Below are 27,357 nucleotides of genomic sequence, written 5' to 3' on the forward strand. Positions count from 1 at the left end.
CGTGATATGTGATTGAATAAAGTTGAGTGAATAAAACTGCACCTAGGGTGATTGTGATTTAGCCAGAGATATGAAGTACATGCCTGTTTATTATGTCACTCCTGCACTATATGCTCATATTGGATCCAATTTAAGTGCATAGTCTTGTCGTACAGACCTTATTTATGGTTCCAACTCGTAGGTGACTAGCGATTTATCGCTCGGCTATTATGAGAGAGTAGAATTGAGCATAATTATATTACACTCAATCTTGTCATATAGACCCCTTTTTAGTGGTTCCGACTTATGTGTAGTATATTTCCGCATAGGTCATTGTAGTGACTCCGGCTAGATTGACTTTTGAGCTACGATTTCAGTCGTACAGACTACCACAGGGGTTCCGGCTAACATATCACATTTCTATGAATTTATTCTTACCTGAATTGCTACTCTGTTATATCTTGGCATGATATGCATATGAATATGATTACATGAAATATGATCAATATTGATATATTTACATATTCATTTATGTATATATTTATATTCTGATTATGGGAAAAATTATACATGTTTTACAGTGAGGGGTTAGATATGGTTATAAATGAAATGGTTTTGTACAACATTTGTTTTTGCCCATTCACGTTTTCTGTTTTGCGCCCCTCCAGGTTCTAAGTAAGCTTGTTGTTGGTGGCTAGGGGACGTCGGCGGTTCTGACCTATCTAAATAATAGAAAGACATTCCTGGTACTGTGTAACTAGTACTTGTCCTACTGGACTGTACCTAGACTTATTATGCTCTGATTAAGAATGTTTACTGTTGTATCTAACTCCTATCACTTCCTGTTTAGTAGTGCACTTTAGTATTTGGTTTTTAATTATTCGTATAATTCCTATCTTTATTGCTTCCGCATTGTGCACATGGCTACGTCACTCTCATGTGACTGCCAGCATGCCTTGATCTCGGTCGAGGTGTGTCAGTTTGGTATCAGAGCCTAGGTTTAGCAGTCATGTATAATTCTTGAATATTATAATCCTTGTGATGTCTTATGTCAAAACTATGTCGCCTTGTAGAAAGCCCCGTCACCCAGCTGAACCTGGTTTCCCCGATATTGCTCAATTAGGAGAAGCTATAGTTTCTGCCATTCAGACTGCATTTCGTACTTCCTAGAAGACACACCTCTTGAAACGGTGTATAATCTGAAGTTGACTCATTTCATTTGAAATGAAGGCCATGAGGGGGTAGAAAAATGGTTTAATCATACTGAGAAGACCTTTTAGGTGATGCAGAGTCAGGGGAATCTTCCTCCTGATCGATGAGTCGAGATGACTACTTGGTTTTTGGGAAAGCAGCCTGCATCCTATTGGAGACATGAGTCTTATCAGTTGACCCCAACGGAGATTGCGGATTGTGGAGTGTTTAAAGAGCTGTTTCGGAAAAGGTTCGTCCCTCATGAGTATATTGACTGTAAGAAACATGAGTTTACTCATTTGAAGCAAGGAAAGATGTCCGCTAATAAGTACTACATGATGTTTACTAATCTGTCGAGATATGATCCGGAGGTTGCTGCTAATCTGGTAGAGATGATCTGTCGCTTCATATTGGGCGCTAAGAAGAAGTGGCATTCCATAGCGACCTCGACTCACTGTGCTTCATATTAGGAGTTTTATGAGATTTTACTAAGGATTGAGGATTCTGAAAACATGCCCAGTGAGAGTGAGGATGATGAAGGAAAGAATGGGGGTTAGAGGCGAGACGATAAGAGAAAAGGGCAATCATTTCAAGGACCTTGCAAGACCCAAAATTTTAAGAGAAGCGGTAGCAGTTCCAGCTCTTCTAGCGGAGGATTGAGTTCTAACAGTCAGAGGAGAGGTGGTAGATTTTCTGGAGGCCAGAGATTCCAGAGGCGAGGTAACCTTGGTGGTTTAGGTGCTTTGGGTACTCCTGTTTGCAGTAGGTGTAATTATAAGCATTTTGGAGAGTGTAGGAGAGGCAGTGGTGGATGTTTTACTTATGGACAGATGGGTCATAGGGCTGGTTAATGCCCTCAGAGTCAGCAGAGACCCAGCAGTCTTCATTCCCACCACCTGCACTGACCCAGCCAGCTTCAGGATCGGGTGGTTACACTCAGTCTGGTCGAGGAGGTGCCTACCATTATCTGGGCGACACCACTCCTTACACCTCAGGACAACATCAGTACTCTCATGATCCTCAGTATCATAGTGGATACTCTCAGTATCAGGGATGATCTATGTCTTATCAGCCACATTCAGCAGGTGGATCTCAGTGGTACCAAGGGGGACAGCCCCAGCAGGGCGAGATTAATGCTAGCAGTGCAGGATTTTCGAGGCAGCAAGGTCAGCAAAGATAGGGACGTGGTGTTCATGCTAACAGAGGTCGTGGTGGACGACAGCAGAATCAGGGGCGCATCCACAACATGTCACTGCAAGATGCCCAGAATAATCTACATTTAATCATGGGTATGTTAAATATTCTTGGTCATTTTGTTAGAGTATTGATTGATTGTGGTGCTACGCATTCTGTTATTTCTCATATATTTGCTCAAGTGACACAAGATCATCCTACACCTCTAGGATATAATTTAGAGTTTTCTATGCCTAAAGGGGATAGATGTTTTGTGGATCGGGTATATCCAGGATGTCCAGTGATAGTAGAGGATGTTGTTATGCCGGCTAATCTTATGCCATTGGATATTATGGATTTTGATGTGATATTGGGCACTGATTGGTTGTACTATAATCGTGCCAAGATAGATTGTTATGGAAAGACAGTCACATTTCATCGTCCTGAATTACCTGAAGTTACATTCGTAGGAGAGCCTAATGGGGTGAGTCATGATATTATTTCAGCCATGAAAGCCAAAAGATTGTTGTCGAAAAGGTTGTCAGGGACATTTGGCTCATGTGGTGTTGAATGATGATGCTCCTAGTAGTGTGGAAGATGTACGTGTGGTCAGATATTTTCCGGATGTATTCCCTGATGATTTGCCTGGATTGTCACCAGATAGAGAGATGGAGTTTGTTATTGATCTGCTTCCAGGTACGAATCTTATATCTTTGACTCCTTATAGAATGGCTCATGCTGAATTAAAGGAATTGAAAGTTCAGTTGCAAGAGTTAATGGATAAAGGTTTTATTCAACCTAGTACTTCACCTTGGGGAACTCCAGTTTTATTTGTAAGGAAGAAAGATGGAACCTTGAGGCTGTGCATTGATTACAGGCAATTGAATCGGGTAACAATTAAGAACCGTTATCCATTGCCTCGTATAGATGATTTATTTGATCAACTCAGAGGTGCCTTTGTATTTTCTAAGATTGACTTGAGGTCAGGTTATTACCAGTTGAAGATTAAAAATGAAGATGTCCCTAAAACCGCATTCAAGACTCCATATGGTCATTATGAGTTTCTTGTGATGCCATTCGGGTTAACTAATGCACCAACAACTTTTATGAATTTGATGAATCGAGTATTCCAGCCATTTTTGGATAGGTTTGTTATTGTCTTCATTGACGATATTCTGGTATACTCTAAGTCTAAGGCTGAGCATGCTAGACATTTGAAGTTGGTGTTGAGCAGTTTGAGGGAACACTAACTATATGCCAAGTTTAGCAATTGTGAATTTTGGTTGAATCAAGTGGCATTTTTGGGACATGTCATTTCTGCTCAAGGCATTCAAGTGGATTCTCAGAAAGTGGCAGTTGTGGAGAATTAGGAGCAACCTCGAACCGTCACCGAGGTACGGAGTTTTCTTGGCCTAGCAAGCTATTATCGACGGTTCGTTAAGGATTTTTTAGTGATTGCTTTGCCACTGACGAGGTTGACTCGAAAGGATGTTAAGTTTGAGTGGAATAATAATTGTGAGCAAAGTTTTCAGCAGTTGAAGTACTATCTCACTCATGCACCTGTTCTAGCACTTCCAGATGATAGCGGTAATTATGGGGTTTATAGTTATGCTTCTCTTAATGATTTGGATTGTGTATTGATGCAACATGGTAGGGTGATTGCTTATGTTTCGAGACAATTGAAACCTCATGAGAAGAATTACCCTACGCATGATTTGGAGTTAGCAGCTATCATCTTTGCTTTGAAGATTTGGAGACATTATCTTTATGGTGAGAAATGCAAGATCTTCACAGATTATAAGAGTCTTCAGTATTTGTTTACTCAGAGAGATCTTAATCTTCGGCAGCCGAGATGGATTAAGTTGCTTAGTGATTATGATTGCACGATTGAATATCATCCTGGTCGTGCAAATGCAGTGGCGGATGCACTTAGTAGGAAGACTTCAGCCAGACTTAATGCCATCTATGATTGTCATGTTCCTCTTCTAGCAGATTTGAGGTCCACTGGAGTGGAGTTAAAAGTGGAAGATTGAGAAGAAGCCCTACTTGCTAATTTTCAAGTTAGGACAATTTTAATTGATCGTGTGCTTGAAGTTCAGATGAATGATGAAGAGACCTAGGAGATAATTCAAGCAAGGAACCAAGGCAAAAAGAAAGATTTTGGGAATCGAGAAACTGATGGCATGCTTATGCAGGAAAGCAGAATGTTTGTGCCGAATAATGCAGAGTTAAAGAAAGAAATTTTGGATGAAGCACATATTTCGGCATATGCGATGCATCAAGAGGTACTAAGATGTATCATACAATTATGCCATTTTATTATTGGCCAGGTATGAAAAGAGAAATTGCCAAATATGTGAGTAGATGTGCCATTTGCCAGCAGGTTAAAGCTGAAAGGAAGAAGCCGTTTGGATTGATGCAGCCACTTCCCATTCCACAGTGAAAATGGGAAAATATTACGATGGATTTTGTGTACAAGCTTCCTCGTACACATAATGGATATGACGGTATTTGGGTGGTGGTTGATCGGCTTACAAAGTCAGCACATTTTCTTCCAGTGAGGGAAAAGTATTCGTTAAGCCGATTAGCTAAGTTATTCATATCACAAATTGTGAAGTACCATGGGGTGCCAGTTAATATTATCTCGGATCGGGATTCTAGATTTACTTCCAAGTTCTGGATAACATTTCAAGAAGCTCTTGGTACGAGATTGCTTTATAGCACGACATATCACCCTCAGACAGATGGACAATCTGATAGGACTATTCAGACATTAGAGGATATATTGAGATCTTCAGTGCTGCAATTTGGAGATAGTTGGCATGATTGCTTGGATTTGATGGAGTTTGCCTACAATAACAGTTATCATTCGAGTATTGGTATGGCACCATTTGAGGCACTTTATGGGAAATCTTGTCGTACGCCCCTACGTTGGTCAGAGGTTGGCGAAAGAGTTTTAGTGGGCCCGAGATTGTGGATGTGACTACGTAAAATGTTCAGGTAATTAAGTCTAACCTGAAAGTGGCCCAGGATCGACAAAAGAGCTTAGCAGACAAGCATGCCACGGATCAGAAGTATGATGAAGGTGATTGGGTATTTCTGAAGCTATCACCTTGGAAAGGTGTTGTACGATTTGGAAAGAGAGGAAAGTTGAGTCCCAGGTACATCAGACCATATATGATCACCGAGCGAGTCGGTGAGGTTGCTTACAGGCTTAAGTTGCCTCCAGAGTTGTCCAAGGTACACGATGTGTTTCATGTTTTGATGCTTTGACATTATGTTTCAGATCCTTTACATGTAATTCCTCCTCAACCTTTGGAAATCAATTCGGATTTGACTTATGATGAGGAACAAGTGACTCTTTTGGATTGGAAGGATAAAGAATTAAGGAATACGATCGTACGCTTGGTGAAAGTATTATGGAGAAATCATTCAGTGGAAGAAGCTACTTGGGAGATAGAGGATTGGATGAGAGAGATGTATCCACGCTTGTTTTATGATTATTAGTGGATGTAGTAGTTGTATGTAATTTCGAGGACGAAATTTTATAAGGTGGGGAGATTGTCACTGCCCATCCCGAAATATTATTCTCAGAGATGTGAAAGGACGAAATTACCTTTGAGCGTCGAGTGTGTGTTTGTATTTTAGGGTTAAGAAATTGGGTCAATTGGTTCTATTCCTAACTAATTGGACCCAATTAGAACTAAAAGATTGAAGAGTTTTGATTGGTGTGCATTTTTGTACCACACACATCCATACACTTTTCTCTCTCTCATTCCCGTGCCTTCTCTCTCATCTTTCATCTCTCTCTCTCCCTTCTTTGTACGGACGTCACCCAAAACCCTTGAAACTTCACGGATCGTGGTCAAAGTTGGCACCATTGTGTTCGTGAAGCTCAGATGGGTCGATTGATACCCCTTTCAGGTAATGATACCTTCGAAAACCGATTTGTGCATTGTTCATGCACATGTAATTATGGATGTTTTTGGAAATTTGAAGCTTGTAGGAAGCTTAGTGAGGTCCCAAGGAAGCTCGGAGTGCTTCGTTTGAAGGTTTTGGACGTCGGGATCGTGTGGACGAAGTTTGGCCGGTTTTTCTTGGAATTCTCCGGTGAGATCCCGTGACTTTTAGAGCTTTAACTTAGTATGATTGTGTTCTTCAAGTTAAGAGTTTCATTTTGGTATAAATCTCATGAAAAATGGTGCAAAAATGAAGAAGTTAGGACGATTTTAGTATTTTTCCAGAAATTGGTGAAGTCACCGGCGACCGGCAACTCGCCGGAGAAGACAGAGGAATATTCCGTCAGTTAGTTTGGACGGTTACCGTTGGGTTTTAATGGAATATTCCTAACGTCGTTTTTGTTCCGTTGCACGTTCCAGGCATGTGGCCACGCGTGGCCGGCGTGTTTTACCGTGCCCTTGTCGGCGCGTGGCGGCGTTTGGGAGCTCGGAAAAATATTCTAAAAATATGGGGATGTTCGTGGAGTTGTGTAGATCACGTTGATATATTCATATACCCAAATTGAGCATTGTCTGAGAAGTTATTAGCTAATTTTACCAATGTGCTTTAAAATAACGTTTTTTATAGTTAATTCGCATATAGGTGAGGCTTATCCCGATGACGAGCGTATCCACGGGCGACTCGGGGGCTACGACCCTTCTACATACCAGTGAGTGGGCTTTTGGTTTTCAGTATATATTTATATACTTGATATTTTCCCAGAAAAATATGTTTAAATGTTGATATGCCATAATTGCCATGCATATACAATTATGTGTCGTGTATGAATTGGTGTGTGATACTTTATATGTATAAATGTGGTGTTGTGGAGGCTCAGGTAAGCGCATGCAAGTTATGTTTGACGATGACGTGATATGTGATTGAATAAAGTTGAGCTCATAAAACTGCACTTAGGGTGATTGTGATTTAGCCAGAGATATGAAGTACATGCATGTTTATTATGTCACCCCCGCACTATATGCTCATATTAGATCCAATTTAAGTGCACAATCTTGTCATACAGACCTTATTTATGGTTTCGACTTGTAGGTGACTAGCGATTTATCGCCCGGCTATTATGAGAGAGTAGAATTAAGCATAATTATATTACATCCAATCTTGTCGTACATACCCCTTTTTAGTGGTTCCGACTTATGTGTAGTATATTACCATATAGGTCATTGTAGTGACTCTGGCGAGATTGACTTTTGAGTTACGATTTCAGCCATACAGACTACCACAGGGGTTCCGGCTAACATATCACATTTCTATGAATATATTCTTACCTGAATTGCTACTTTGTTATATCTTGACACAACATGCATATGAATATGATTACGTGAAATATGATCAATATTGATATATTTACATATTTATTTATGTATATATTTATATTCTGATTCTGGGAAAAATTATACATGTTTTACAGTGAGGGGTTAGATATGTTGATAAATGAAATGGTTTTGTAAAACATTTGTTTTTGCCCACTCACGTTTTCTGTTTTGCGGCCCTCCAGGTTCTAAGTAAGCTTGTTGTTGGTGGCTAGAGGACGTCGGCAGTTCTGACCTATCTAAATAATAGTAGGACATTCTTGATACTGTGTAACTAGTACTTGTCTTACTGGACGGCACCTAGACTTATTATACTCTGATTAGGAGTGTTTATTGTTGTATCTAACTCCTATCACTTCCTGTTTAGTAGTGCACTTTAGTATTTCGTTTTTAATTATTCGTATAATTCCTATCTTTATTGCTTCCGCACTGTGCACATGGTTACGTCACTCTCACGTGACGGCCAGCATGCCTTGATCTCGGTCGGGGTGTGTCAATGTCTTAGTGGTTTTGATTTGTCTAATTTTTGTAAGGATGATCTATGAATAATATACTCAATATAGACAATTCGGATCATTGAAATACATTACGAAATGGGAATGTATGTAAAAATGTGTGTCTTCGACTTCTAATCCTTAAATAATATTTTATTATAATCGATTTGGTTCAGTTAATTTGTGGTTTGTAAAAATCAAAACCGCATAATGCCGTCGTTCAAGCACAAGCAAACTATTGATTCAATCTTCAATTAAACTGTTTCTTTTGGATCGGTTAAATTTATAAACTAATTGCATTATCAAAAACTACATGCATACTTAATACAATGGAAGGGGAAGAGAAGACAAAACGCGGAATTGATCATCATGTCTCAGACAGTCCGCCCTCCATAAAACATCCAATAGAGGGCCAAACAGAAATTGACCAACGGTCTTGCCATCATCTCTTCGCAGATATTCCTGAATCATAAAACAGATAAATTGTGTGTCAAACCTGGAACGAAAGTTGCATTATGAAAAACCATATGCATACTTAAGACTAGATTTCTGTAAAGTATATAACAGTTAAGGTTGCACTTTTGGTTCATATGAAAAAAACTAGAAATAATAGTTAAACTTACCCAGCTATAAGTTGTCATAATGTGCGATATAGTATTCATTCTTCCATTTTTTTCCAACTCAACTAGCAACATTTCCCTGAAAGAATTAATAACCTACAAAGATTATAAATCGTTAAAAAAAAAAACAATCAAATAAATGCAATTAATATTAATTAAAATAACTAATCTCAACTTAGATTACACGTTACAGCAGATTCTGTTAGAAAAACTTGTGTAAGGCTTCACTTGCCACTAGACAAGGGGCACTACCATCCACTGAAAACATGCCACTCGATAAGCATTAAGTACAATATGTGTCCCAAAGTTTTCATAATAGATTTTTCTTCTAAATGGCTAAATAATAATCATGGCAGATTAAGCCATAAAATCTCCATTGAAAAGCAAGAAAATATGAGAACGAAGAACAATGAATATCAGAGTAGAGAGAAAAAAGTATATCTTGAAAAAGAGGTTGTTGTATTAACTGAACGAGTAATTGCTTACCTTTACAGTGATGTATATACCTATTTATAGAAGATAAAAACAAACTTACAGCTGTCAAAACTTAATAACCAAGAAAGCTAAATACCTCACTGCCTAGCTAACTTATACACAATATGACTAAAATACCCGTGCACATATATCCTTAGTTAATACTCCCCCTCAATCGCAACTGGGATATCCCAGTCTGAGATTGGTACAATGATGAACAAACAAAGGACTGTGTAAACCTTTGGTCAAGACATCTGCAACCTGAGCTTTTGTAGGAATATATTGAACATCTAGATCTCCCTTTTGAACTCTTTCATGAACAAAATGAAAATCAGTATCCAAGTGTTTAATCCGAGTATGAAAAACTGGATTAGAACACAAGGCTAACGTTGAAAGATTATCACAATGTAACAACGGTGCAGATGGAAGAAAAACATGAAGGTCTTTGAGAACTAATCTAATCCAAGCTACATCTGCAGCAGCATTAGCTAATGCTTTATACTCTGCCTCAGTAGAGTTGCGAGACACACTTCCTTGTTTCTTGGACTGCCATGATACATAATTTGAACCGATAAATACAATGTATCATGTGGTAGACCTTCTGGTGTTTATATTAGCAGCCCAGTCTGCATCACTATAAGTAAGTAATTCCATTTGTCCCTGAGCAAAATATGTCAATCCACACTGCAACGTACCTTTAAGATATCGAAGAATTCTTTTAATCAAACAAAAATGTTCTTCAGTTGGAGTTGTCATAAATTGGCATGCATAATTGACCGCATAGGCAATATCAGGCCTAGTGAAGGTCAGATATTGTAATGTACCCACCAAACTTCTGTAAACTGTTGAATCAGCCATTGGTTTCCCTTCATCCTTCAATAATTAAGTGTGGGGCTTGCTCGGAGTTGAACAGGGTCTGCAATGCATCATTCCAGCCTTATTTGGAAGATCAGTAACATATTTAGACTGCTTAATGAAGATGTCTCCATTGTCTCTGTAGGTTATTTCCAAACCCAAAAAATAAGTTAACTTCCTCATATCTTTCATATCAAATACACTGGCTAAACCATCAATTACTTGCTATATTAACTCAAGAAGACCCTGTGATGATAATATCATCAACATATAGTAGCAAGATCACTACATTAGAACCACTGATCTTCACAAACAAACTAGGATCATAATGAGAAGATTGAAACTCCAAAGTAGGTAGATAGCTTGTAAACTTGGCATTCCAGGCTCTGAGAGCCTGTTTAAGTCCATATAGAGACTTAAGTAACTTGCAGGCATGAGTAGGATATAGAGAATCTTGGAAACCTTGAGGTTGTTTCATAAACACTTCTTCTTGTAATTCTCCATGAAGAAAGGTGTTCTTCACATCTAATTGCCTTAAATCCCATTTATTCATTGCCGCAAGTGACAAAACTAGCCTTACTGTTATGTGTCTGACCACTGGACTAAATGTTTCTTGATAGTCCAAACCATGTTCTTGGCTAAAACCCTGAGCTACAAGCCTTGCCTTGTATCTGGACACCTTTCCATATTGATCCTTCTTAATCTTATACACCCACTTGCTGCCTATGACATTTCTATTTTGTGGAACTGGTACTAATTCCCAAGTACCTTGTTTTTAAAGCTTCAAATTCTTCCTTCATTGCATTTCTCCAATTCTCAGAAGTAACAGGTTGCTTGTAATGAGTTGGTTCTGAAGATTCATGAATATCCAATATAGCAGTAAAACCACTAAATACAATATCATCACCAGATGACGAAGAAGAACATGGATTCATGGATACTGAATCACAATAGCTAGAATAATCCTTCCGTTGTAAAACTCCACTTTTTAATCTTGTAATCATACTATGCTCAGAAGGCACATTAATTACGTCCTTATGAAGCACAAGATCATTTACATCATGAAGAGAAACAGAAGATGTACCAGCCACATCATCAAGAGAAACAGATGATGTAACAACCATATTATCATATGTAGAGCAAACATTTGGAGATAGGTCTTCAGAGTTGGAAGTTACCTGAATTTAGGCAGGGTTATGGACAGGCAACCTTGGAGAATGAGAAGTTTGATGTAGAGTAGTAGCTTGTAATGGTAACAATCCTGAACCTGATACTGTACTAGAAGATTGAGAAGAAACAGAATGCAAATCCATGTCTTGATCATTGATCACATTATTCACCCCATGTTGCTCAGATCCATTTGACAACACAATAAAAACTACTCTAGGTAACTCTCTTTGTGTTGATGAAGTAGACACAGATGAAGTAACATTTATGGACTGTGATGTCTTAAAAGGAAATACACTTTCATCATGAATGACATACCTAGACAACAATAACCTTTTTGTAGGTATTAAAACACAATACTCTTTTGTAACCTACTGAATATACCAAAAATACACATTCATCACTTCATGCTTGTAGCTTATTTACATTATAAGGTCTCAAATAAGGAAAAACTGTAGAACCAAAGACCTTTAATGACCTTAAAAAAGGTGATTGTCCAAACAACTTCATATAGGGTGATATCATTTCTAAATTCTGACTTGGCATTCTATTTATCAAGAATACTGCATGACTACACGCATGAAACCAGAACTGTTGAGGTAAATAAGCAGCACTTGGTAATGTCACAGTAGTTTCAACAATATGTCTATTTTTCCTCTCTGCAAGACCATTCTGCTGAGGGGTATATGGACAACAAACAAGATGTAAAATACCATTGGTATCCAAGAAAGTCTTAAACACTTTACTCATGTACTCTCCTCCTCCGTCAAATTGTAAAGTCTTAATATTTATCTTGAAATGATTCAAAACAAAGGCATGAAATTTCACAAATACAGTATACACATCAGACTTATTAACAAGTGGGAAGATCCAAGTAAACCTTGTGTATTCATCAACAAAAATTACATAATATCAGTAACCTTCCAAAGAAACAGTAGGTGAAGGTCCCCATACATTAGTATGCACCTTTTCTAAAGAAATACTTGACTTATTACACTTAGAAGGAAATGGTTGTCTAGACATCTTACCCCTAATACAAGCTGAACACAACTGTGGACTTTTATTTAGAGAAACTGAAATCTGAGAGTCTTTAAGCATTTTGAGTTGAACCTCATTGTTGGGATGCCCAAGTCTATGATGCCAGATAGATGTCTTAACAAGTTGCCCCAACAAATCTTAAGGTGTATTATTCGTTAGCTAAGAATATTTGTAGAAGTGTTGTTGAGGAACGTAATACAAGCCACTACTACTACTTCTTCCTCTCATTAGGATTTTCTTGGCTGCCTTGTCCTGCACCCAAAAACCAAATTCATTAAGTATAACATAATAATGATTATCCTTGCATAGTCTATAAACTAATAACAAGCTAGCTGCTAACTGTGGAACATGTAAAACCATTTGAAGAGTTAAAGGTTTAGAAGAGGTTAAAAGAGAACCCAAACCAGTGTTAGCAACTGGAAGTCCCTCTCCATTACCTACTGTAATCATGTCATTGCCTTCAAAAGGTGTCACAAGTGTTAAATTATCAAGGTCAACAGTCATATGGTGGGTGGCTCCTGTATCTAACACCTAATTTGGCTGTGATGAAACGAAATTCTGCTGAGCTTGTGCAGTAAGTGCAGTCAAAGAAGGAGATGGCTGAGCACCTTGATATGCATAATTGCCCCTGTGGTAGCAGTTGAGAGCAGTATGGTCTTTCTTTCCACAAATTTGACATTCCATAACTAGAGGAGCTGAACTAGAACTTGCATCATACCTTGAGTAACAATTAGGAGCAGTATGGCCTCGTTTATTACAAATCTAACATTCAGGAATCAATTTTGTTCTGGAACCAATATTGCCATTCCAATTCTGCCAAGTTGAACCACCTTTAGATCCAAAATTAGAGATTCCATTATTACTTATGCTTCCAGCAAAGAAATTTGAATTCCCTGAAAACCTGCCATTATTGTTCCCATTATACCTTGACCTGTTGTTCAACCTTCCATTATTACCTCCATAATTCTGATAGCTCTTGTTATTCTGAGAATTTACATTATTTTGTTGATGAAACTGAGGCAAATAAGCCTGAGACACAATTCCCCCAGTTGGCCTTTGAGCATTATTCTGAGAGTTAGCATTAGCACCATTGACAAAACCATAACCACCAGAAAATTGTTGAGACGATCTTTGACTCTGTGACGAATTAACATTTAAAGATTCACCTTGGCAATACATAGCTGACATAGGAAAATTCATTGTAGATTGTGAATCTTCAGCAGTCTTCTCTGTTGCCAATAATTGAGCTCGAAACTCTTTAAGAGAAATAGGAGTTTCACGAGCCACAATCAAAGTACGGATCATGTTAAATTCTGCTAGCAATCCAGCCAAAGCAGCAACAATAAGATCATTGTTAGATACAATTTCTCCTGCTGCAAGAACTTGATCCTTAATAACCTTGATGCGCAACATGTATTTCTCAACACTATCAGAACCTTTCTTAATTGTCTGTAACTCAGTCTTAAGATGATTCAGTCTTGCTCTCGAAATAGTAGCATACCTATCTTGCAAATTCATGCTTCATGTGCAGTTTTACAGCCTACAACATATTCAACTGCTTCATCTCCCAAAGTAGCAAGCAATAGACTCACAAGAGCCCTATCTCTTTTAATCCACTCTTTAAAAACTGTTGTAACTTCGGTAGTTATACCACTGTCTTCAATAAAAACAAACCTTCGTGGACAGACATAGGTACCATCAAAATGATCAAACATATCATTTCCTTCAAGAACAGATCTAAACTGAAATGACCACTTCACAAAATTATCCTCCTGAAGTCTAATTGTTAACATTCCTAGTAGACTTTCAAGCTTTATCATATTCATCGCCATAACTCCAAAATTTCAAGAACACAGTAATTTCAATTGAAGATTAATTGTCAATCAGTGAAAAACAACTACAAGAAAATTGCAACTTAGTGAAGAGCTTCGTGCTCACAAGCAATATCCAATGATTCCTTCCAAACTAAACCGAATAAGAGACACAGATCTTCGTGCTCACACAAATCAAGAGAATTTTAAGATTTTCATTTACAATCAGCCGCCAATAATCAAGAAACAATAAGGAGCTTCGTGCTCAAATCAATCACCAGTAATCAAGGAGCTTCGTGCTCAAATCAATCACTAGTAATCAAGGAGCTTCGTGCTCAAGAAACCATCAATACTTTGCAAATTGATAAAATCAAACAATTATAGGCTTCGTGCCCTAGAAATCATCACATCAAGCCACACATCCATAATTTTTTTCATAACAACGAAGCAAGAATTCCACAATTATACTAAGAAATGGCTCAATTTCGAGGATCAAAGCAGAAAAACCTGATATTGCAACAAAGGTCAAAGATCCCAATCCAAGCAGATCAAGATTCAGTGCACAAACAGCTCAGAGACGCCGCAGAAAATCCTTAAGCCTGATGAGCAAACCAGGATCCTCTTCACCAATTTACTGAACCTTAGCTCTGGATACCATCATAATCATGGCAGATTAAGCCATAAAATCTCCATTGAAAAGCAAGAAAATATGAGAACGAAGAACAATGAATATCAGAGTAGAGAGAGAGAAAAGTATATCTTGAAAAAGAAGTTGTTGTATTAACTGAATGAGTAATTGCTTACCATTACAATGATGTATATACCTATTTATAAAAGATAAAAACAAACTTACAGTTGTCAAAACTTAATAACCAAGAAAGCTAAACACCTAATCGCCTAGCTAACTTATACACAATATGACTAAAATACCCGTGCACATATATCCTTAGTTAATAAATAATACACCATTATATTTATCTAATGTCCCATTTTTTACCTCAACTACACATCTCTTTTTTCTTATCAGATTGCCAGCCACGAATTGTCTTCTCTTCTCTTTCCCTTCCTTTGTTTTGTTGTTTTTCTTCGAAAAATATGGAAAAACAAAAAATAAAAAACCCGCCTTTGTCTAACATTTCATATCATGGAAATTAGAATGCAACCGATTTTATCTTCTTTTTTGCAATTCGATAGCTGATTTCATCATACGAACTTAACTTGATTAACTCACGAATCTCTAATATCCAACCAAGATGATACAAATCGAATCTACAATTTTCAAACAAAAAATTTCTCATAATTTTGATGTACAAAAATTAAAACACCACAAGAAGATAACAAAATATATAGATAAAGATGTTTCCATGATTATATTGGTTCATTCAAAATGTATGTAGGCAATGATTTTATAGGGTGGTTGATTTTCTTAGGGATAGTTTCGTATTATTGTGCTTTGGAAAAAAAAAAGTTTAATAAATAAGTTGTTGTGAAATAAAACAATAATGTGTTTAGTAAACTATAGTTGTAAAAGTACTTTGGCATAAGAGCACTTCCACCAGAACACCATTAGGTCGGCACCCAGTAAAAAAAAAGGGTCGAGACTCAATCAATCCACTCCAACCCGTTCAATTGCCTGGCACCCAGCCCAAGCTGGTCTCCAGGCCAGCCCAGAATTGACAGAGCCAAGGACCGGCCTATTAATAGTGTGCGTTTTGTGGGAATGGCGCCGAGGAAACACAAGACGATTGAGCAAGAAGAAAAGCAGCTGGTGGCGCTAGCGAGGAAGAAGGTTAAGGAAGCTCAGAAGAAGAAAGAGCAGGCAAAGAAGGAAGATGTGGAGGCAGAAGAAGCGGAAGGGGAAGTTGTGAAGGAAGAAAAGGACGAGCAAGGTGGAGGCCAAGTTTCCCCTGTTTCAAAAGTACCTATTCGGATTCCAAGATTACCTCACCATGGGTGTCTGATACCAAAACCTCTCGACATGATGGTTGACGCCGTCATCAGAGCCATGGTCATTGCACGATACGAGAACACTTTGGTGGTCGTGACTGAGATTGGTTGGCCCAGCTTTAGCACCGACCCAAGCGGAGAACAAGAACAACAAGAAGAAAGGGAAGGAGAAAGTGGAGGCCGAGGCGGAGAACAAGAAGGAGAAAGGGAAAGCGAAAGTGGAGGACGACGGAGAAGGTACGAAGGCTGACGATGATGAGTCAGACAAGAGGACCATTGTAATAAAAAAAAAATATTTTAATAAAATTGACAAGGCTATTTTTTGTTAGGGGTGAAGATGCTTTGGTCTATTACTGTTCACTTGAGTGGATAAATGCACTGGATACTGGAGCAAAGTCTTTAGGAGTGGAAATGCTCTAAAAAGCAGAGTTACAATGTCTGGTAAATCTTTATGTAAAATAGTTGTGACCATATAAAAAGACTAAGGATGAAATAATACTGGATGTTTATTCACCCTTCTTAATTTAGTTGTTTGACAAACAAAGCTCAATTATTAAATATACTTTTCTGTTTTTTTAATAATTATATCTTAGTTTAAACCGATTCTAAATACTAATTATTGAAACAAATTACTTCAAAATGTTAAAATCTTTCAAGCTGGATAGTAAGAATCATGAAGATCTTCAATAATACTAGCTACGCTAATTTTTTTACTATTTTAGCAAGCCAAATGACAAAATGCTTCTAAAACTAGTCAATTTTATCATAAGCATCTCTAACACTTAAAAATGGGCAAGTGGCTCATTGCTACAGTGATGAAAAATTGTTCAACACTTGCATGATGGCGTAGTTCGAATCCGTTGGTGACTAATTTTAACATCTAATCTAATACAATTTATCGTTTAATAATAAAAAAAAACAAAAATATCGTACTAGTTTTCATTTAAAATCCCGATCTTTTTATGTTTTATTATCAAAATTAAAAGTTAAAACCAATCCACTATCTTTCTAAAAGCATCTCTGAAACTCTCTCTCTCTCTCTCTCTCACGTCTCTCTTTCCTTTTCCTTTCCCTTTCTCGTCGTTTTCGGCTTCTTCCCATTTCACATCTTCTTTCTCAATCTTCCTCTCTCCATGCAATCTCGTTCTCTCCCACTCAGAAACCGTAAAAAAGCCTTTTTCCGTGCTGGAGAGTTGGTTGGGGAGTCAGATCCCACGCTCGAAAACCAAGTTAATGGAGGAGGAGGGGGCTGGGATAACTTTGCTAGTAAGTATTGTTTTTGGAGAGAATCTGTTGTATCTTTTTCTAGATCAAAACGGCACAAGTAGAGTATCAGGAGTCGCACAACAATAAGGGCAGCAACACCCAAGTCAATGTGATAAAAGCAATGTCGAAATGGATGGTGGATAACTCCATTTTATAGTGTGGAGAAAATGGCTTTTTTATATCGAATTGGAGGAGCGGAGCCTCAAGACTATAAAGGCTAGGCTGTTCAACAATGACTATGAGTGCCTCAAAAAGCGAGTCTCTCTCGATCACCGCCCACGTGTATCTTCACTTTGATAAATCAACAATTTAAATGGGTCCCATCATTAACATAATTAACAAATTAAAAGTAACATTTAAACAATATTTTGTCGTCTTCCCTCTGCCTCTCCTCTCCGTCTTTCCTCCGTCCAATGAAACCAAGGAGCAAAGTGCTTGTCAAAAGTCCACTGGTTCATGCCTCTCCAACCATGAAATTGGTAACCCCAGATTTGAATTAAATTTTGTTGTTGTAATTTTAGTTTCTGAAATCGTCTGCACTACATTAGCCATCACCCACGTTATGAATACCAAATTCATGGTTTGGTTTTATCGGAAGGAGAGACTCTGAGTAGAGGAGAGAAGGTGAAGAAGAAAGAGAAATTTTTTATTTTATTTTGTTTGAGTGAGTCCTGCTAGCAATTCCGGGCTTGGGTTACTATTAATGTTCAATTTTAAATAAATATTTAAAAATAAATTTTGATCACATAAAGTATAACGAATGATACAATTAATTTTTTTTTGAGATTCTTACAAAAAGGATCCGAGAAGGATCTTTATTTCTAACTAACCATGTTAACTTTTTAATTGATAATCTTATTTTAATTTACGTTGGGTGTTAGTCGGGAACTTTAATTTACGTTTACAGTAAATGCGGGTTTAATTAAAGGGATAGCACCGATAAAATCGACTTACGGAACTTTTTGATTTTTTGACTGCCCAGCAGCTTTTTTTCCTTCATCCACACCTAATTGCATCCAGCCACATGTAATGAAAGCTAAGGTTATCTAACAATGGGTATCTATACAATAGATTTTTTGACTTTCTTATACAACAATGAGTGCCTAAACAATGTATCTTTTGACTTTCTAATCAAAAAGTAAGATTTTGCTTGATCTTGTTTGCTAACTGCATCCCGCTACATGTAAGGAAAGCTAGGGTTACCTAACAATAAGTATCTATACAATACATTTTTTGACTTTCTTATACATCAATGAGTGGCTATACAATGTACTTTTTGACTTTCTAACCAAAAAGTAAGATTTTGCTTGACCTTGTTTGCTAATTGCATCCCGCTACATGTAACGAAAGCTAAGGTTACCTAACAATGAGTACCTATACAATACACTTTTTGACTTTCTTATACAACAATGAGTGCCTATACAATGTACCTTTTGACTTTCTAATCAAAAAGTAAGATTTTGCTTGATCTTGTTTGCTAACTGCATCCCGCTACATGTAAGGAAAGCTAGGGTTACCTAACAATAAGTATCTATACAATACACTTTTTGACTTTCTTATATATCAATGAGTGGCTATACAATGTACTTTTTGACTTTCTAACCAAAAAGTAAGATTTTGCTTGATCTTGTTTGCTAATTGCATCCCGCTACATGTAACGAAAGCTAAGGTTACCTAACAATGAGTACCTATACAATACACTTTTTGACTTTCTTATACATCAATGAGTGCCTATACAATGTACCTTTTGACTTTCTAATCAAAAAGTAAGATTTTGCTTGATCTTGTTTGCTAACTGCATCCCGCTACATGTAATGAAAGCTAAAATTACCTAATAATGAGTATCTATACAATAGAATTTTTTACTTCTAATTGTGGATGCAAATTGTCTTCTTCTTCTTGGACAAAATTGCACCAATAAAACAATTAACACCTTAGGTCAAAGTCAAAGGCCTCATGCGCCCACGATGAATTTGGGGGGTTTTGGTCGAAGAACCTCCGATGCCAAAATTAGAATTTAGAGAAAAAAATATTTGGAGAATTTTTTAGAGTTTTGCAAGAGTGTGGAACTTGCTTTTTAGAAGAAATAGGATCCTATATACAGGGAGTGAGGTGGCCTGCCCTTCTAGGATTTTGTGTGAAAATGGTGATTAATTTGGTGATTAATGGATTAATTAGAATTAATCCATTAATTAGCCTAATTAATCTAATTTGTATGGAAGATTTTGAAGGTTATAGAATGAGGATGGATGAGACAAATTTGAACTTGTTACCTATTTTAGGTACTTCTGATTTGGTTAATAGATGATTCTCCATTGCTCGCGTGTAGAAGACCGGTATGCACCGAGGGTAAATTTGTTATCTTCACCCAAAAATCCATGTGTCGCCTTATGATTATTTTTGGTTCTACACTAATCTCAAAGTATGATTGTGCTCGATTTTTTTCTTGACGTTCTATACAATAGACTATACAACAATGAGTGCCTACATAGTGTGACCCCGTATTTTAAAGGAGTTTTTATTAAGTTTCTTTTGTGTGTATTGCATATATCATATGTATGTTTAGTATATATGTAGATATACACATATCGTAGAGCTTAAGTTGGCATGAGGTGCTTGTAAGCACTCTAAGCTGGTGAGTATAGTTAGCTACAATTAATGACGTGGATGATGTTAAGAGAAGGTGTAAAGCTACATTTGGGATGTGTCGTTTACCCTATATGCTTGCATGCTTGTGCATGCAATTCACATAGATTATATATATATATATATGTATGTATGTATGTATGCATGTATGTACGTACGTACACACTGATGCGAAAATTAACTTAACACACAAATTAAACCCTCTTGTTGTCAATTGTAGTAAAGAATGTAAGTAGGGATCGTTCTAGGCCGGGGATTATGAGGGATTGCTAAAACACTTGAAACTGACTTAAATATGTGAAAACAAACTTAAAAGCATGAAATTAAACTTACAAGACTCAAAACAAGGCCACAAGACTCAAAACAGATTATAGAGACTCAAAATTGCCTAAAAACAACTCTAAGGCAGTTTCTTCCACTAACACTAAGTTTGGACGAAAATTGATTTTATCTTGACTTAAAACACTTAAAAACACAATCTAAAACAAGTACTAACTAATATGACTTTAATAAAATAAGGGGATTTTGGTTTTGGACGAAAATAAGGAAAATAAAACAAGTAAATTAAAGAACTAATTGTTGTAAAATCGACTGTGGGTGCAGTGGAATAAATGAAACAAGACACAAAATTTACGAGGTTCCTCTACAGTCAGTGTGACTGGAGTACGTCCTCGGGGCAGCGGTGGTGCTTTCATTATAATTTGAAATAATAGGAGTACAAAGATAACTCTCTTTATTATCTCCCCCTCATCTTCCTCATCTTCCTCTCTTCCTCTTCTTTCCTCTCTCTCTCTCTCTTCCTTTCTTCCTTTTCCTTTTTCTCTCCCGTGAACCCCTTCTTTTGATGTTGTGTGGGATTGTATTTATAGAAAATGAGAATCGTATGAGGCAAGCTTTGGCAAACATTATTCCCACTTGTAGTTTAGTGGATTAGTGGCAAATGTGGACATCCACCATATTTACAATACTCCCCCTTGGATGGCCACAAGTCTTTGATTGTCTTGTTAAAATCTTGATCTATCTTTGATGCTCCCCCTGATGAGTATCTCCCTCTGATTTCAAATCCTTTAGGTTGATCGTTGATCATTATGCTTTAGTCTCTTAGTAAAAAAAGTTGCTGAAATAGTTGCTTTACTTGTTGTTAACTTTCCACAGGTTTGTTCTTGAACTGGGCTAGAGGGCCTTCTGCTAGACTAGCATCGAAGATCTGAATTTACTCCTTTTATCTGGAGCGGAATTTGATTCAAAAGTGGTGGACACTTGATCTTGAATCGGACTTATGATTTCTTCAAAGACTTCGAGGCTTGATCTTGAATGAAATTGTACCGTGAAGAGCTTCACATGGCAAGTGATCTTCGACTTTGTCGAGGATGAATCAACACGTGTTTGTTGCGCTTGTCTCCATATGCTCCAATGTATCATTTTCACTTTCCTTACTTACTCCCCTTGCTTAAGTAATATTTTCCTTGGTTTTCTCCTATGCATGTGTGGCATCTTCTCCTGCAGTATTTGCCTTCTGATGCAGAAGTGGAATGCAACCCTTGCTTTTGGATGGTTCGTCACTTCTTGGTGACTGGAGACCCAACTCCAACAGTTGAAGATGACTACTCGAGAGCAATACTAGGTAAGCAATCAGGAAATGTTCCAGGCAGTTGGTTCCTTACTGGGAGTTTGAGTGGAGGTTCCGACATATTGCTTTCTTTATCGTTGTCTTTGCAGGCAAGAACAAGGACAAAAGAAAGGACATGGAGATTGCATGATATGAGATAATATTGCTCTGGTCCCTGAAGATATGTGATAATCTTGCTCTGGTGTGACATGTTTGAAGAGGTATTCTCGGAGAGGAAGAAAACTGAGTATTTCGAGATTCTATGTTGAAGATGCATTCTCGGAGATAAGGAAGAGTTAGGTATTCTTGCAGTGTTGCAGGTCTGCCTTGTTATGGAGAACAGAGGTCGACATATATAGAGATTTCTCAATAGCAAGTGGTGGTGCTGTGCTTTTACTCTTGTCAGCAACTGTGGTGTAAATAGAATAGTAAGATTTACGCGTTTTCAACTTTGTTAGAGATCTTTGACAAAATTGCACGCGACATCTGAAAAAGCTGGGATTACGTCTGAAAAATGTCAACGAACTTTATTCAGGAAAATCTAGCTTTTGAAATTCGAAGAGCGGTGCCTCTTCGATCTTTAAACAAGTGGCTCTGCTGCCTCTTCTTTTATAGAGACATCAATTGTGTTCAAGAGTATGCTCAGAAAGTTGATGCCTGTAGAAATTTCCCCCTTCTTACACTTCTGAAATTTTATTTGACCTCTATTTTTCCTTCATCATTTCTGAAAAATGACTTGCCTATCTAACATTTGCTTAGATTTGAGTCTTAGGAGTGATACAGACGAGCAGCGTCAGGATAATATATGGCGCCCGTCCTTCTTATCTTCTAATGGTCCTCTTACAGTTGGGGACTCTGTGATGAACAATAACATAATCGCTACTGTGGTAGCTAGGAATCTTCTCACTCCAAGGGATAACAGTATCCTTTCAAAACGGTCTGAAGAGTCTGCCGTTCAAGACTCTTTGGCTCTCAGTGTTCAGTGTGCTGGCTCTATTTCAAATATGGGCCAACGCCTACTTGCTCAAACTCGCCAAGTTGAATCATTGATGGCGGATGTGGCAAGTCTTAAACAAGAGATCAGAGGGCTCAAGCACGATAATAGAGTGTTACACGTGCTTGCAAATAATTACTTTACGAGCATGAAAAGAAAGCTCGACCAACTGCAGGAATCCGAAAGTCGGATTCAAAGTGATCACCAGAGGTTCGTTGCTAGATTCTGAAAGCAACTGATGCCTTCCCCTTCTGGTGTTTTGCTAAGTACTAGGGTGCCACATGATCAATCTCCAGTGCCTCCCCTTTCTGGGGTACTTCCGAGTACTGAGGCTTCACATGAGCAACCTTTGTGAATGCTCCATCCCATTTGTTTGTTTTAACTCATGTGTATGTACATATCTGTAATTTCTTGGAGATATTAATAAATAAGCTTTATTTCATTCAATGTATTGTGCCAAATACAATAAAGCATATACTTCACTAAGATGTGGTACCTCTGGACCAAATATTAATTTATCTTTACCCTCACGAAGATAAATGATTATTCTTAGTGTCTTCATCATATGAGTATTCAACTCATAATCTTCAATCCATATGGTTCTTTTAATATCATAAATATCATGGATAAGATTTGTGTTGGTAGATTGTTCAATTTGCAGCTCGAGACAATAATTCATTCAACACTTTATAATTTTTCTTGACTTTTCAGGAGTCTCAATTTAATATCATTAACTCTTCAGGAGTTCTAATTTAATGTCATTGACTCTTACAAGAGATTTTAGTATATTGCAACAATATCATAATGATAGTACTCACTAAGGCAATTTATATCTTCCATTGGTATTGAGTACATATTTTATGCTTTACCCTTCAAAGGCTTACTTCAAGCAATTTGAATCCTTCAGGGATTTTCTACACTTCATGACACATTTTCCTTTGGAATTTATACAGAGCAATTTGCTCCCATGTATACTTGAGGGATTTACTTATGGAGATATAATGTGGACGACTCACAACCCTTCGTATATAATTCTCCATTTATATGAACTCGTTTACAAGAGTATAATTTCAGGTTTCAATTAGTAACCTTGTGTCATATCATGTGAGTGTAATTCACTGTATTACAAATGCCCATATGTAACCTCCTTGGTTCAACATCTTTTGGCTATTTGTATTGTATTCAAATATATATAGGTCCATTTTTCCACGTTCTTACAAAATTGTAATGGAATTGCCTTTCTCCATTTTTGGCCAATAATTTTCCTTTTGTTGACGAACAAAAAAACGTGACTCAATATTAACACAGCTCATTGATGAATTTAGTGGCTACTTGTAAAAACCAAAATTACCATTGGTTATCATCAATCCGTGATCCCATATTCTCATGTGCATGCGCATGCATAAAAACTTTTCATTTCTTTGGATATCCATTGCCTCTTCAAGGGCATGACGCTATTTCTTCCAGGAGAGTCATAATTTAGAGAATGTGGATCATAACCTCCTCTTGAGCGTTATAGAGCTTGGATTTTAATCTCCACTTCCGGGAGTTGAGTCTTTGGAACCTATACGTCTGTCATGCTACATGCATGAGACATCAATATTCACATGTCCGTGGATTGTCTTATTTGGGACGTGTATCCATGCGGCGACTGTCATGCTTCTGGCATACACAATAGTTATGCTTCGAGAATGCAATAGTTCAGTAGTGCCATATTATTCTTCTTTCGAATAACTGAACCTTTTGAGTCTAAAAATTTGCCACGCTTCAGGCGTGCAACAGATAAATCATTTACTGTCTCATTATTTTGTCCAACGGGGACATCAATTCTTGTAGGCACATTTGCAGTAAGTATATGTGATTTCATCACTTTCGTTGCATCATTCAATTATTCCCATTTCATTTTCTCATTGATTGCTTCGTGAATCAAAATAAGACAAATTTTCTTCATTCTTCTGGAACGATCTTTTCTTATCATTCTTCTGGAATGATATTTTCTCATCGTTCTTCTGGAACTATGTTATTTTCTCCCCCCTAATGGCGGGAAAACTGTCTTATCAAAATCATAGTCCGCAAATCATGCGGTAAATATATCCCCAGTCAAGGGTTCCAAATGTTGTGGTAGTCTTACAGGCACATAGATAACATAACCAAAAACTCGTAAATGTTAATGTTTGGCTGGTGCCCAAACACGAGTTGTACTGAGAAATATTTATGGTTGGCAACATGTCTTAACCGAATTAATAATGCATCATGTAAAGTTTACATGTTCCCATGTAGAAAATTGACAATTTCGTTTTCATGAGCAGAGCTTTGGTAATAAATTTCACCCACTTAATAAATGCTTCTGCTAAACCATTTTGAGTATGGACATGAGGAACTTCTGGTCCTTGTTTAATAGTCTGTGAACTGAGACTCTTATGTCCTTTATTATAGTTAAGTTGAGGCACTGCGGCACTTTAAACTTACGGTATTCATCAAGGAATTTCATGTCCTGATCTTCAGGATCAAAGGACTTCATGCCTGATCTTTTTGTATGATGAAACTTCAAGTCCAATCATTTTATGTGATAAGGATCAATAAACTTCAGGTTCTAATCTGATCAAGGAACTTTGGGTCTTATATATACTCATTGTAACAAAAGATAAGTACAATAAATAAATTAAAGCAATAGGCGGTAATTCCAGCCATAGTAAATAAATTGAACAATAAATAAATTAAAGCAATAGGCGGTAATTCCAGCCATAGTAAATAAATTGCACAATAAATAAATTAAAGCTTGTGACAAGGGCTTTAATTCAGTACCATTCACATAAATATCAAAGCTTTAAAGCAAAAGGGTAATAATTCTACCCACTGTAAATAAATTGCTTTAAATAAATAGAACTTGTGAAAGGATTTTAAGCCAACACCATTCACATAAATATTTTGTTTCTCCTTTCTTTTCAGATGGTACAACACCACCCAAAAGTCTTTACCTATTATTATTTTTCTTTCTTATTCATTCACATGTTGTACTATTCCAAAAACTTTTGGTTTTATTTCTTTTATTTTACATGGTGCAACGCACCTTTCTAAATCATTGAACCCATTTCCCATTTTCTTTGTCTATCTCTATCAGTCTCGAAACCCAGTACCAGCTGGGTTGTTGTGGGGGTTACACAAAACCAATTCAATCCAAAAAGGCTACCAGAGACTGGCGTTGTTCTTGCGTGGCCCAAAGAACATGGCATCGCAAAGCAAGAACCTCTCCATAGAGACATAGATGACAGTGAGGTTGACGAATGCACAAGAGCGGGAAGTCTGTGTGGAGTCAGTCATGCCATCACCATCTCAGACAACTGAGGATTCATGGAGGTCCTCGAGATCCATTGAGAACGACACGATCTGGGTTTCCAAGTCTGATGAGATTCTTCTGGATCTCTGGAAACCAGTTGCCAGGTACGAGTTTTCTTATCGCGTGACGACTTCAGGTCATTGTAAATTTCAATTCGCACCGGAATTCGGTGGGGCGCTTCTGGCGCGGTGGGAGAAACGAAAAATGGACATACCTTTGCTTGTTTTGCTGCACCTTTGTTTGTCTGTAAGATCTCTCCATCTTTCTTGTCCACGAGAGAGAAAATAGATTGCAGGTCTAGCAGGGATAAGGATTAGCACATCAATAGTTAGAGTGATAAAGGAAAAAGTGATAAAAGAAAGGTTGATGGATTTTTGTGACAAGATGATCTTCCCTGTTTGACATGTCTGGCTTGCCGTCTCTACTCTGTGAGATTTTAGCTGACCGAGGTGAGAGGTAGATAATGCTTCACCGGATTTATGGTGTTGTGCTTACCACTGACTTGAGAGCTTTTCGTGCTGATAACGTGTTGTAAAATCAACTGTGGGTGCAGTGGAATAAAGGAAACAAGACACAAAATTTACGAGGTTCCTCTACAGTCAGTGTGACTGGAGTACGTCCTCGGGGCAGCGGTGGTGCTTTCATTATAATTTGAAATAATAGGAGTACAAAGATAACTCTCTTTATTATCTCCCCCTCATCTTCCTCTTCTTCCTCTCTTCCTCTTCTTTCCTCTCTCTCTCTCTTCCTTTCTTCCTTTTCCTTTTTCTCTCCCGTGAACCCCTTCTTTTTGATGTTGTGTGGGATTGTATTTATAGAAAATGAGAATCGTATGAGGCAAGCTTTGGCAAACATTATTCCCACTTGTAGTTTAGTGGATTAGTGGCAAATGTGGACATCCACCATATTTACAACACTAATGAAATCTGCACGAATTTGAGTAAATTGAATGGATGGAAGGCTAGCTAGGAGGTTCTTCTCCACACATGACATACTTGCATATAAAACGATTCCAATTGCTTTTCAATAAACCATGAACCTCAACACCCCAGATTAATTAGGTACGCTTAAATTAATCCTCAGATTTTACTAATTTCATTGAATTGGATGATTGCATACAACAACCTAAATCATTCCCCACAAGTTCCCTACATGAATTGCATAATAGAGATACAAGCAAGAATCATTAAGTTATATGAAAATCATAAGCATTGACGAAACACTTGTAACTATGAATTGCATGAAACTTATGCCAAGAATTTACTTAACACGGTTGTGACGAACAACCTTTACTACTTGTGAATATAAGTTCATAACGATTAGATGAAATTCCCTTATATCCTAGCATCATATTTATGCATGGAAATTAAGCGTGCACTCTCAACCAACATACACAAATTAGTTTTAATTCAAATGGATAAGTAAA

At 37.5% G+C, this 27,357-nt stretch overlaps 1 long non-coding RNA gene across 1 annotated transcript; it reads right to left on the reverse strand.

The window, feature by feature from the left end:
• Nucleotides 1-8,386: 8,386 nt before the first annotated feature.
• On the reverse strand, nucleotides 8,387-17,369 carry LOC103432726 (uncharacterized). Its single transcript, XR_529032.2, has 4 exons — nucleotides 16,505-17,369; nucleotides 15,130-15,681; nucleotides 8,791-8,883; nucleotides 8,387-8,629 (listed from the first exon to the last, which is right to left on the reverse strand). It is a non-coding gene; the product is annotated as an uncharacterized lncRNA (long non-coding RNA).
• Nucleotides 17,370-27,357: the final 9,988 nt, after the last annotated feature.

This window comes from Malus domestica, chromosome 04 (assembly GCF_042453785.1).
Source record: "Malus domestica chromosome 04, GDT2T_hap1".
Lineage (NCBI taxonomy): Eukaryota > Viridiplantae > Streptophyta > Magnoliopsida > Rosales > Rosaceae > Malus > Malus domestica.